Raw genomic sequence first — 12265 nt, forward strand, 5'->3', positions numbered from 1 at the left:
GGGCCTTGTAACTGTGCTGTGCTTACCCTTTATTATAACTCCTATGTACTGACTTAGTCCATATATGTGATGTAAGAGTGTTTATGTTTCCTAAATATTAAACTTCGTACCCACAAGTGAGGCTCAACAAATTCCTAGCTAAAACTTTCCATCAAGGTAGAAAGTTGTAGGTGAAGAGCTATCTAGCCATAGGATAATCATATTTCAAGAGTGTTTTCTTTTAAATAGGCCAGTCAGAGAAAGAAAAATACCATATTATTGCATTCATGTGTGGAATTTAAGAAAGAAACCAGTAAAGGGAAAAAAAAAAAAAGAGAGAGACAAACCAAGAAACAGACTCTGACAGTCACCAGAGGGGAGACGGGTGAGATAGGTGATGGGGATTAAGGAGGTCACCTGTTGTGATGAGCACCACATTAATACCTGAAACTAATATAACACTGTATATATATCAATGTACTCTTCATCATAGAACATGACTCAAATTTACGATAAACCAATGTGTTTGCTAAGAAATCCTGCGGCAGCTAATGACACCATCAGGAAATAAAATGGAAAAAAAAAAAGATGAAGAGAAATGGGTCAAGCAGGGATCAAGGAAAAAAGAAGAGAGAACAAAAAGGGATAAGAAGTTGTCTGCACTGGATAGTGTTGGGTGCTAAGGTGAGAAGGGGTCCAGTTGTCCCTTAAAGAACAGTCACATTATTATTATTATTATTATTAAAGATTTTATTTATTTATTAGAGAGAGAGAGAGAGAGAGCATGAGCCAGGGGAAGGGGCAGAGGCAGAAGGAGAAGCAGACTCCCCGCTGAGCAGGGAGCCTGATGCGGGACTTGATTCCAGGACCCTGAGATCATGACCTGAGCCAAAGGCAGACGCTTAACCTATTGGGCCACCCAGGTGCCCCACACAAAGCTTTCTCTATAAAGCTTCAACTTCCTGGAGACAGTGGGCATTAATAAATTAAAATTTCATGACATGTGGGTAAGTAAAAGTTAAAAAAAATTAAAACCCCAAATATAAAAATTATGCCAAACCTCTTGTTTCCCCCTTGAACTTGGGGACCAAATCATGAAATTGGAGTTCTCAACTGTACTTGAGACTAATCAGCATTGCTGTCCCAGCTCCTTTCTCATTAATTTAAGGTGACGATGCTAATGGAATGCTACTATGATGCTTCATTCAGAAAGCTCTCATTTCACATGCTTTAAACATAGGAGGAGGTGGGGAGGAGAAAACACCCTGCCTTTCTATGGCAGTTGTAACTCAACATACTGTTTGTTCTATTTAGTCTCTTGTTTGTTCTAATTCATTTATTTTGCTAGAGGGAATTAAATGTAGAAGAGATTCACTGGGTATGGCAGATAAAATCCCTTTTCTCAGCAAAAGACATTTTCATCTTAGGGCATATTCTAGAATAATGAAAGCTCTTACACAGGCAGCTGTAGCACTGTATTAAAAAACCCAAAATGAAATAAAACAGTCCAGTTGAGCAGTAGAGATTCATAATCGTTAGCATTAGGTAGAGGAAACATCCAGATGCCTTATAAAAACCAACTTTGTTAAATTGACCAGCTATTGCGGCATTGTGTAGACAAAGTCTTAGTTCTGTAAACATTAAATTAGATGACATCAGATTTTTTTTTCTGCTGAAGGTAACTCTGGTGACTGAATTCCACATTTTAAAAATTCCGTTAAAAAAAGTAATGATTTGGGGGGAGCCTCGCTGACTCAGTAGAGTGTGCGACTCTTGATCTCGGCATTGTGAGTTTGAGCCCCACATTGGGCATAGAAATTACTTAAAAAGAAGTTGTACTGATTTGGTTTTAAAAGACAAAAAAAGTTTAAGTTATTCTTTATTGGGGTGAATTTATTTATTTAAAAAAAATTTTTTTTTTTTTTAAGATTTATTTATTTATTTGAGAGAGCGAGAATGAGAGAGAGCACATGAGAGGGGGGAGGGTCAGAGGGAGAAGCAGGCTCCTCGCCAAGCAGGGAGCCCGATGTGGGACTCGATCCCAGGACTCCAGGATCATGACCTGAGCCGAAGGCAGTTGCTTAATTAACTGAGCCACCCAGGCGCCCGGGGTGAATTTATTTAAAAGTGGTTGGGACATATGTAAAAACTTAAGAAACAAGCTTAATGGGGTGAGAGGGACTACCTAGAACAATACAGATTTCTCTGTCAAAATAATATTTTGCAACTATAGAGTTCTCTTCATTTTCCAAAAGTTTCCATATATATTTTCTCATTTAATTCTCCAAACAGTTATTTATTTATTTATTTATTTATTTATTTATTTATTTTTTCCAAACAGTTTTTTAAAATCCTGCAAATTATTACATTTTCCAGTTTAGGGGTGAAGAAAATGAATCCCAGGCAGGTGAACTGACTAGCTTAGAGTGACGGATTGTTATAGTAACGCTCCTCACATTGTTCACACATCCCTGTATCTATTCCCTTATGTGGTCTACACCCGGTCTAACCACACTGACTCATATTGTTTTTGGCCAGTGGAACAGTAGCAAACAGGGTACACACAGAGGCTTGACGGATGCTTGTGCAATGCTCTTTCCCTTCCTTCCTGCTGGGAATCTTTGTGACACCAGGTGCAGCCTGGATGGGCCTCCTCGAGGCTGGGCTGAGGCCTCAGACGTGTGGATGAGGTCAGCCCAGCTCTACCAGCTCCGGCAAGACAGCCAAGGGGGTAGAACCAGCCAGACAGCCCTCAGAATCGTGAATTAATAATCAATTGTTATCTTAAGCCACCACCTTTGGGGATGGTTTTTAAAGCATTAAGCACTAACTCACAAACCTCCAGTCAGAAGGAAGGAGAGGGGCAAGACCAAAGCCCCGAACTTGGGGATCCAATTTCAGCACTCCGCTGGGGAATGGAAAAGTGGGTCTTTTACCCAGAAGTTGAAAGAAATTGATCTAAAGGATTTTAAAGATTGGAAAGGGAGAAATTGGATCCTTTACAGTGACTCTCAGAGGCTTTAGTTTTTGCTTATTTTTACAAAATTCTTTTATCTTTGTAACTAAAGAGCTGTTATCTACAGACTCTTTTTTGGTGTGTGTGTGTGTGTTTTCTATTTGCATCATAGTATGTGGCTTTTATTAAGGGTTAAGTTTTCTAGGGAAAATGTAAGATAAAACTGTTCAGGTTTATTCATTTATTGTCTTGACATATTTATAATTCAGGGTGTATGTATTTTACCTTCTACAGGCCTGTGGCGTTGAATAAAATAACCAAGGGAGCATAGGGTAACATTTTTTATTTTCAAACTTCCCTCTGTAGGGGTTGTGCATACTCAAGTCAGTAGTTCACAACTGCTTGAAAATAAAACAAGCTATTTTTGTTGTTTTACATGACACCAAAAAATCACACAGAGTATCCCAGTGAAAACAAACATTTATGTTTTCAATATTTGTTGTCTCAGGAGTTGCTTTGGTGAATTTCCTTCAACTCTTCATCAGTTTCTTCTGGTTTTGTACTGAGATTGATCTTTTTCAGGCCCCAAATGATTTTTTTTTAAAGTAAGATTTAATTTGAACAGGGCTGGGCAAAGGGTACAACAATGGTTTTTCAAGGGCGCTGGCCACAGCTTTCAAGCCCAGCGCCATAGCCCTGGCTTCATAAGGCCCCACTGGAAAAAAAAAATCCCACAGAAAAGTAAACATTTGGACAAGGATCTAGACATCAATTGGAGCTTATCCAGTATTAAACAGAAACACATGCTTTGTTCAAGGCATTTGCAGAAACAAAACCATCCTGACTTCTTTATTTTTTTTAAAGCGCCGTCTTCTATTTATGCTCTGTCATTACTGAAGGAGGCCATGAATTGGAAACAAAGACAAATTCTCCCAAGGAGAGTCTGAAACATATCTACCCTCCCTTCCCGGTGCCTTGACCCGTGACCTCGAGGTCTGTGCTCCCACCGTCCTCCACCGCGCCCTTCCATTGTTACTAGAAATGTGCTTTGCCCAGGTATTAAATAGAGGTGCCAATAACAAGAAAGCCAAACATACACCCCTCCCTTTGAGGAAAGTGTTGAGAGTCAACCCTCTTTTTGGTTTTCTTTCCCACTTTATTTGAGCGGTAGCTGCTGATGCTGGGGTTCCCTGTCATATTGGACCATACAAGTCCCAAATTTGAAGGACTATGATCTATGAAGTGGTATGGACAATAGGGGCACAAAACCGAATAGTCAAAGAGCTTTGTCAATCCTGTGGGCTAAGGCAGCACCAAACCAAAGCCAATGCCCCCCCAAACCTAGAGTATTTTTCTTTGTTTTTATAGGACTGGGTACTTAACTAAACTTTTCACTTTTCAACTCATTATACTGGTGTGGATTGGATGCCTTTCTAATTCTATTAAAAACAGAAAGCTGGAGTATTTGTAGAGTGTAGGTACAATGAGTCACTGACAGTATTTTTGGCCAGAGTTCTTTAAAGATCATTTAGTTTCTAATCATTATAAAATAATCCTCGGAGTGAAGCTGTTTTACATATTAAATTTCACAATTACCTGTTTATAAAATTTACAGGCAGTAAAATGGGACATCTGTATTTCATATTTCTTTAAAATCAGCATTGTAACTGATGTTTCCAAGACCACCCACCGGAAAGACGTGGAGGTACAAAACGGTCCCCAAAATGGCTCCAGACCCACAAGGTCCTTCCAATGCTCATGCTCACCATTCTGCTCTCCGGAAGGAGCTCGAGCTCCTTTCTTCCTTCTCTGGGAACTTTCTACTCAGACAGAAACAGGTCTAAGAGGGGGCCAACCCATGTTTTTCCACCAAGAGCTCCTTTTGCTGCTTAGAACTGGCCTGCATTCCTCCTCCACAGCTGTGCATCTGAGTCGCTGTCCTGGGCACCATCTTTTGGGAACCACTGGCCACCCTGGAGATCTCACTCTGTCATGGAAGGATGGCTGTGGGTTAGAAACACTCCTCCATCGTGCTACCTGATGGTGGACTGCACTGTTTGCCCTGTCCTGGGTTGGGGCGGGGCCTCTTTCTCACAACACCATTGGGACCACATCCCTTCAATCACCATTCCTCAGAAAAATGAAGACTCCTCTCTCCCTGTGTCTGGTCAGACTCTCTCCAGCTGGATTTCACATGAAATTCCCCGTACATTCAGTCCGTATGGACTCAGGACTCCCACTTTATTTGTGAAATATCAACACTATTGGTGACACAGCAAGTTAATGGAAGTTTTACCCCCCAATTTAAAATTAATGAAATGGGATCATCCAGATGAGTTGGTACCAAACCAAGGCATCCTGGGGTATGTGACGATTCGAACGGGGCATGCTCATGTGGAGTCTTTTAAGGGAAACCATTTTCAGACTCCCAACATCCCTGTGTTCTCTTTTCTAAATTTTTCTCTCTGACAAGGCATGTATATCGGAAGACTCAAACACCGGGCTTCCCACCTCCCCTTTTCAGAATTGCCCTTATCCTGTTTTATGAAGAAAGGCCTGCCTTTCACTCACCCAGAATCTTATCATTGTGCAGTGCCCCAGGGTGTACAGATCTCTGGGATGCCAGACAAAAAGACCACTTGAAATGCGGTTGTCAACGAAGCCTCCTTTGATCAAGGCACCATAAGCATGTGGTAAGTCTTCATGTCCTTCTGTCTTATATTTATTTCTGTTAAATGTATAGCAAGAGGAGTCGCTTCTTGTGGCAGTCTGAATTCACATATGTTGTGGAACAGAATGGCAGTTCTGGACAGTTTTCATTCAGTGACCTCGACTTCCTTGGCTGTGCATGCGCCTGTGGAGATCTACTTCCCATGGAAAAGGCGGTATATTTGCCGTATGGTGAAGATTAGCGTGAACTCTTATAGTCTCTTCATTATACCTGTGGACTCACAGGCCTCCTGTTTATTACATCCTCGTCACTCACCAGCTCTGCAATTTGAGGCAACTCTCAGTTCCCTCATCTCCAAAGTGCCATTAAAATAGTGCCCACCGCAGAGGGCTGCAGTGAGGATTAGTGGAGACAGTGTTGGGAAAGCATTTCAGAGAAGACCAGGACAAAATAAATGCTGAAGAAATGTTTGTTTCATGGATAAGCACACTTACAGATTTTCTTTTTGTGAAGTTACAACAGGGGAGCATCCTCGGGCAAAACCAGCTATCCAGCCAAGGAGTAAAGAACTCAGCCTTCCCCAGAGAGAAGTTTGGCCTCTGACCTTGTTTCCTGAGAGGTAATCTCTAAGCCCTTAGAATGTGTTGTCTTAGAAAAGTTGTCAAAAAGTTGACATTGAGAAAGGCACTTTGTTTACCTGGAGGCCTTTGGCCAGCCAGATGGTAACAACACAGTTTGGAGTGAAAGCTTTGGGCCACACCAACAATGTGATTTACGGTGGGATTTGCATCATGCATGAGCCGGGGGGGCTGGACACTGAGATCAGCTGTCTGGCAGTTAGTCATGCCAGGTGACGGAGCCCCAGTGAAATCTGGACACTGAGGCTGGAGTGAGCTCTGCTGCTTGGAAACAGTCTATGCATATTGTCACACATCAGTGCTGGGAAAGTAAAGTGGATCCTGACTCCCTGGGGAGAGGACAGCCAGAAGCTCCACATTTCATACTTTCCTCTACTCTGCTCTCTATCCCCTTTCCCTTGGCTGATTTTAATCTGTATCTCTCAACTGTGATAATCCTAACAATCAGTATAACAGTTTTCAGTGTTAGACTGAGGCCAAAGTGTAACTGAAGGCCTTCTAGCTAATGATGGAACCCAACAGTGGTCAGAAGTGGGTGTGGTCTTGTTCATTTCCTCATGTATATAGATATCGAACCTCTATGTTGTACACCTGAATCTAATACAGTATTGTATATCCACTTTTCAATAAAATAAAAAGTGGGTGGGGTCTTGTGGACTCCTCTCTAAATTTTGCACCTGCGGAAGGACGTTTTCTTTGTACCCATAGGCTTGATGTTTTTGTGTCGGTTAACTTGGATTTTGTAATAATTTGTTTCAGAACTCAGTAATTAATTCTTATTTTTCAAATAGGGACACATAGGGAGAAGAATTACTTAGTCTGACTGATCACCAAGAAAGAACCTGCAAATCCTCCTGCATTGTTGTGAAGTCCATCAGTCTCTCTCTCTCTTTTTTAAACCTCAGCCTGTGGCTGTTGGTCATTATGCCGCTGTCTTGTACCTTGGCTTGCAATCAGCACCTTAGGGCGCTCAGTATGGATGAGGAACTGGGTTACTTTGGACAAGTCAGTCTCTTATGACTTCTGTTTCTTTGGAGGACCCTGACTAATACAGGGGTGTAGACTCCTAAGCATCATCTCAAGGTTATTGTTGAAGGTGAGCTGGATCTAGCCTACTGAACTAGTAGAGTGAAAGAGAAAAGAAAAATAGAATGTCTGGGGTAGAAACAACATATAGAAAGAATGCTTTTCTATTTCCCTTAACATCCCTTGTCTATTCCAGTCATTCTGCTTGTGTGAAGATGATTTATTAGGAATATATTATTCCCAATATGCTCCCAGTAGATTGTTTTTTCATGTTCTGGAAAGGATGTATTCTCTCTCTCTCTTTTTTAAAGATTTTATTTATTTATTTGAGAGAGAGTGTGTGTGCGAGCTCGGGGTAGGGGCAGAGGGAGAGGGACAAGCAAACTCCATGCTGAGCGTGGAGCCTGACACAGGGCTTAATCCCACGAGCCTCACTGAGATCATGCCCTGAGCCAAAACCAAAGTCAGATGCCCAACCAAATGAGCCACCCAGGCGCCCCTGGGGAAGATATATTCTTATAACAGCAGCCAATGAGAATGACAACTCAGAAAACCTAGTGCAAACTTGTGGCCACAATTTAAGGACAGCAGTAGCAAACTGCTATGAATTACTCATCATCTTCCAAGTGATAAATACAATTCATGCATTATCTTGCTTGGTCCCCAATCCCAACAAAGTACAGTAGCTATGATGTCTCCCATTGTAAAGATGAGGAAGCCGAAGTTCAGAAGACTTCAGAAAGGGTGGCACTTAGGTAGATAGTATGAGTGGATGTAGGACTGACAGCCATGCTATCAGATTCTAAAGTCCATGCTAATGTCCACAATGGCCAAACTGTGGAAGGAGCTGAGATGTCCTTCAACAAATGAATGGATAGAGGATGTGGTTCATATGTACAATGGAATATTACTCAGCCATCAGAAAGGATGAATACTCACCATTTGCATCAACGTGGATGGAACTGGAGGGGATTATGCTGAGTGAAATAAGTCAAGCAGAGAAAGACAATTATCATATGGTTTCACTCATATGTGGAACATAAGGAATAGCATGGAGGACCACAGGGGAAGGGAGGAAAAACTGAATGGGAAGAAATCAGAGATGGAGACAAACCATGAGAGACTCTGGACTCCGGGAAACAAACTGAGGGTTGAAGAAGGCAGGGGGATGGGGGGGATGGGGTAACAGGGTGATGGGTATTGAGGAGGGCACGTGTGGTGATGAGCACTGGATGTTATATGCAACTAATGAATCGTTGAACACTACATCAAAAGCTAATGATGTATTATATGTTGGCTAACTGAACATAATAAAAAATAAATAAAGTCCATGTTAGGCCTTGCCTACTGTGTCCTGCTGCATGCTGTGTTACAGATTCTTTCTAGTCAAGACTCACCAGAGGGAAGAGTGTATTGGCCCAGCCCTATGGGATGCACAGACAGTAAAACTAGGGCCCACTACGTGGAAGGAACCTTGTCTTGACAAGTGAACGGAGATTGCTAGGCCAGAGAAAAAGTCCGCACAGGCCAGTGGGGGCATAAGCTGCCACTAGAAGTCTGGGTGGTTGTGTCCCGGGAATCCTACATGGAAGTTATGTATCATGGGGACCCATTTGCAAGAACAGGATGGGGTGGCAGAAATGCAGCGACATGACTCCAAGGCCAGACACTGGGCTCTAATCTGAGTTCTAACGTAACTGCCCTTTGATCTGGGAAACTCATCTTCACTAGGCCTAAGTTTTCTTACCTATAAAAGGAAATTCGATTAGAAAATCCTATACGTTTCAGGCGCCTGGTTGGCTCAATTGGTTAAGCAGCCGACTCTTGATTTCGGCTCAGGTCATGATCTCTGGGTCATGAGATCGAGCCCCATGTCTGGCTCTGCACTCAGCACAGAGTCCGCTTAAGACTCACTCTCCCTCTCCCTCTCTCTAAAGTAAATAAATCTTAAAAAAAAATCCTGCACTTTTGCAAAGATTGTGCAAACCTCTATATAAAACATGACCCCAAGCTGAGTTTTTGTGGCTTTCTGAAAAAGAAAAATATAGATTTGTTGTGCAAGTTCCCTGTTGGAATCACTCACGCTCCTCATTATCTGCTCTATCTCACTGTGTATTTGTCTAGATTCGTTTGAGAAAAAAAAAAAAATCCTCTGTGGAAGCAATCACTCTACACTTAGGGAAGACGGTTTTCATCTCCTTGGTCTTCCGTTAAAAAGCCTGAATTGTAGTCAGTGTAGTCTAATGAGAGAAATTATTTCAAAGTGTCAGTATGTCACCTTGAAGAAGTTTACCAGTTTAAAAATGGGTCTTGAAGTGTACAGAGGAGGCATAATTTGCATACTTTTGTTTCCTGCAATAGTGTTTTCCCAAATAACACATCTGTCCTATCTCTGTTTGCCTGGAGCAATATAAAATGCACACTCTCTTTGAAAGAGAGAATTAATAATGCATCAGGGAAATTTCATCTGGAAGAGCAGCTCAGATGTAGTCCAGTCAGCATCTCATGCAAGATATTAATATCATAGTCTCTGGGAGGGCGGAATCCCCATATCAATTGCCATCAACATCCATTGTATACTTTCATTTGACAATCACTCATTTAATATATGCTGTGAGCCAGGACCTGGGCTAGATGAGGAATATAAAGTAAACCAACTTCTCTGAGATTCAGTTTCCTCATCTCTGAAGTGCTCGTCGTTGTTAATATTTACCTCAAAAAGAAATAAGTTGGTGCATTTAAAATACCAGTGTCTGGCATGGTGGAGATATTCAACAAATAGTCACTTTAATGCAGCAAACTTGTTGCCTTGAAGGAACTGAATGTAAATAGTGAGATTTAGCGCTGTCCAAACAACTAGCAATAATATGTGTCAGAATATGGTCAGTGAGATTAAAATGGCAAGAACAAATTTGGGATACATAGAGGAAGAAGAGAGTATTTTTGTTTAGAGAAATTAGGTAAAAATTTATCAAGTCAGTCCATTTCTTTTGGACCTTAGATTAGGTTTTCATATGCAGTGTAAGGGTATTTGGTATACAGACCCTCCTTCAAAAATTAGCCATGGTCAGGATAATATGGCTGGCAAGTTGAACTTCTCTGGTAAAGTATCACAATCGTCTACCAAGAAGTTGTTTCAAGAGGCAGATTTTAGAGCCTCGGCTCTAGTTTGTCCTATTCAGCCCTTGTCAGTGACTTGATTATCACATAGTCAGGTGACAGAAAGTGGGAAGGATGGTGTACATGGAATAACAGAATGCAAATCCAGTGGGTTGAATCTTGTAAGATGATGTTTAAAAGCAGATGTATTTACAGTCCTGCCATGAGATCCACCAAATAATCAGGCACTAGAGTTTGGGTGGGGAAAGAAAGAACGCCTTGATTTTAGTCAACTGTGAGTCATGTGTGAGATAGCATCTAAAAACTCATTGAGATTTTACTCTGCAGGGATAAAATTATTTCACTCAACAAACATCTACGGATGGGCTATTGTATGTAAAGAACGTACATCAGTAAAGAGCACAGACCTGGAAATTGTGATCTCGGGACTTAAATTTTAATAGAATAAACAGAAATGAAAGGAATTTCACAGTTAAATGTCACACTACAATTGTGACAAGTGCCAAGAGGGAAAAGTACATACATAACAAGGGGACCTGAACTCATGTCAGGGTCAGGGGAGGCTTCATGGAAGAAGTGACTTTTGCTGAGAAAGATATTTGGGAATTAACCAGGTAAAAGAGAAAGTCTTCCAGGTAGAGGACACAGCATTTATAAAGGCCTTCAGCCAAAAATGAGAATGTAGAAGAAGATAAGATACGCCAGGATTGAGCCTCAAAGGAATTCAGTTCAACTGGTAAGACTTGATATCTCAAGTCGACTAGACGATTAATATAAGGTGGAATGTGTCAGTGCTGTGAAAGAGCTCAGAATCAAGTTTTGCAGAACATCATAGATACTTCCGTTTGCCTAGGGAATTAGGTACAAATCCACCAAGAAGATGATATTTCATTTGGGTCATTAAAGAAAGATCTGGTTGTGGCAGGCAGGGTTAGGGTATTCTCAATATGCGAAGACCAATTAGCGGAGGATAAGAGAACATTAATTTAAATTATTAAACAGAGAGGTAGGAAGAAAATCAGGACAATGTGGGATCATGGGAATTAAAGGAAGACAGCAGTACAAAGAGGGAAGGGTTACAATTTGGAATGGTTTCACAGAATTCAAGTAAGTTGAGGCCTGAACTATAGCCACCATATGAGCTGGAAATTATTGGTGAACTTAGTGTGAGGAGACTGAGCTGTGAGTTAAAAGTGAGTAAATGGAGACAGCAGGTAGGTAGCAGCTGATAACAGCTAGAAAACTAAAAAATGTAGGATTTTAGTGGCAGGATCCCTGTGATGTTCATTCTTTGTATTTTTGGAAGGACGCAGAGTGCAGTAGTCATGTAGTAGTTATAGAAAAATTAATTTCAGTTGTTGGATGAATGAATATTTGGGAAAAGAAAGGTTAATTATACTAGAAATGGGACAAGACTTTGGGGAAAAAGAGTTGATATTATACTCTGTCTCTAGCAAATTACTAACTTTGTGACCTTGGGCAAGTCATTTAACCACTTTAAGCCCTACTTTCCTCACTTACAAAATGAGGATAATGATAATTGATCTAATTTCCCAAGAGAGTTGGTGAGCATATAAAAGTAAGAAACTTTACACGAATGTGCTGTATAGACTGTGGGGTGCTTACCTAATAAAAGATACTTTAGTATTCGAAGGATTAGAAGCTATGTCAGGGACTGACGAGGTGGTTAGCGCATTGCCTCCTCTTCCTGGACTACATTTCCTAGGGACACTTGCACCGAAATAGTCATGCGTTTGAGTTTGAGCCAATGACATGTGACCAGAGGTGATATGTGTCCCTGCTAGGACTCAGTCATTAAAACATCCCATAAGGGCTCCTATATGTTTCTTCTGCCTCTCCTGGTTTGATGCAGAT

At 41.2% G+C, this 12265-nt stretch overlaps 1 long non-coding RNA gene across 1 annotated transcript; it reads left to right on the forward strand.

Moving 5' to 3' along the window:
- Window positions 1-4620: 4620 nt before the first annotated feature.
- On the forward strand, window positions 4621-8145 carry LOC117997466. Its single transcript, XR_004675824.1, has 3 exons — window positions 4621-5628; window positions 6120-6225; window positions 7036-8145. It is a non-coding gene; the product is annotated as an uncharacterized LOC117997466 (long non-coding RNA).
- The last annotated feature ends 4120 nt before the right edge of the window (window positions 8146-12265 follow it).

Source organism: Mirounga leonina, unplaced genomic scaffold (assembly GCF_011800145.1).
Source record: "Mirounga leonina isolate KUSES-001 unplaced genomic scaffold, KU_Mleo_1.0 Mir_366, whole genome shotgun sequence".
In the NCBI taxonomy this organism is placed as follows: Eukaryota; Metazoa; Chordata; class Mammalia; order Carnivora; family Phocidae; genus Mirounga; species Mirounga leonina.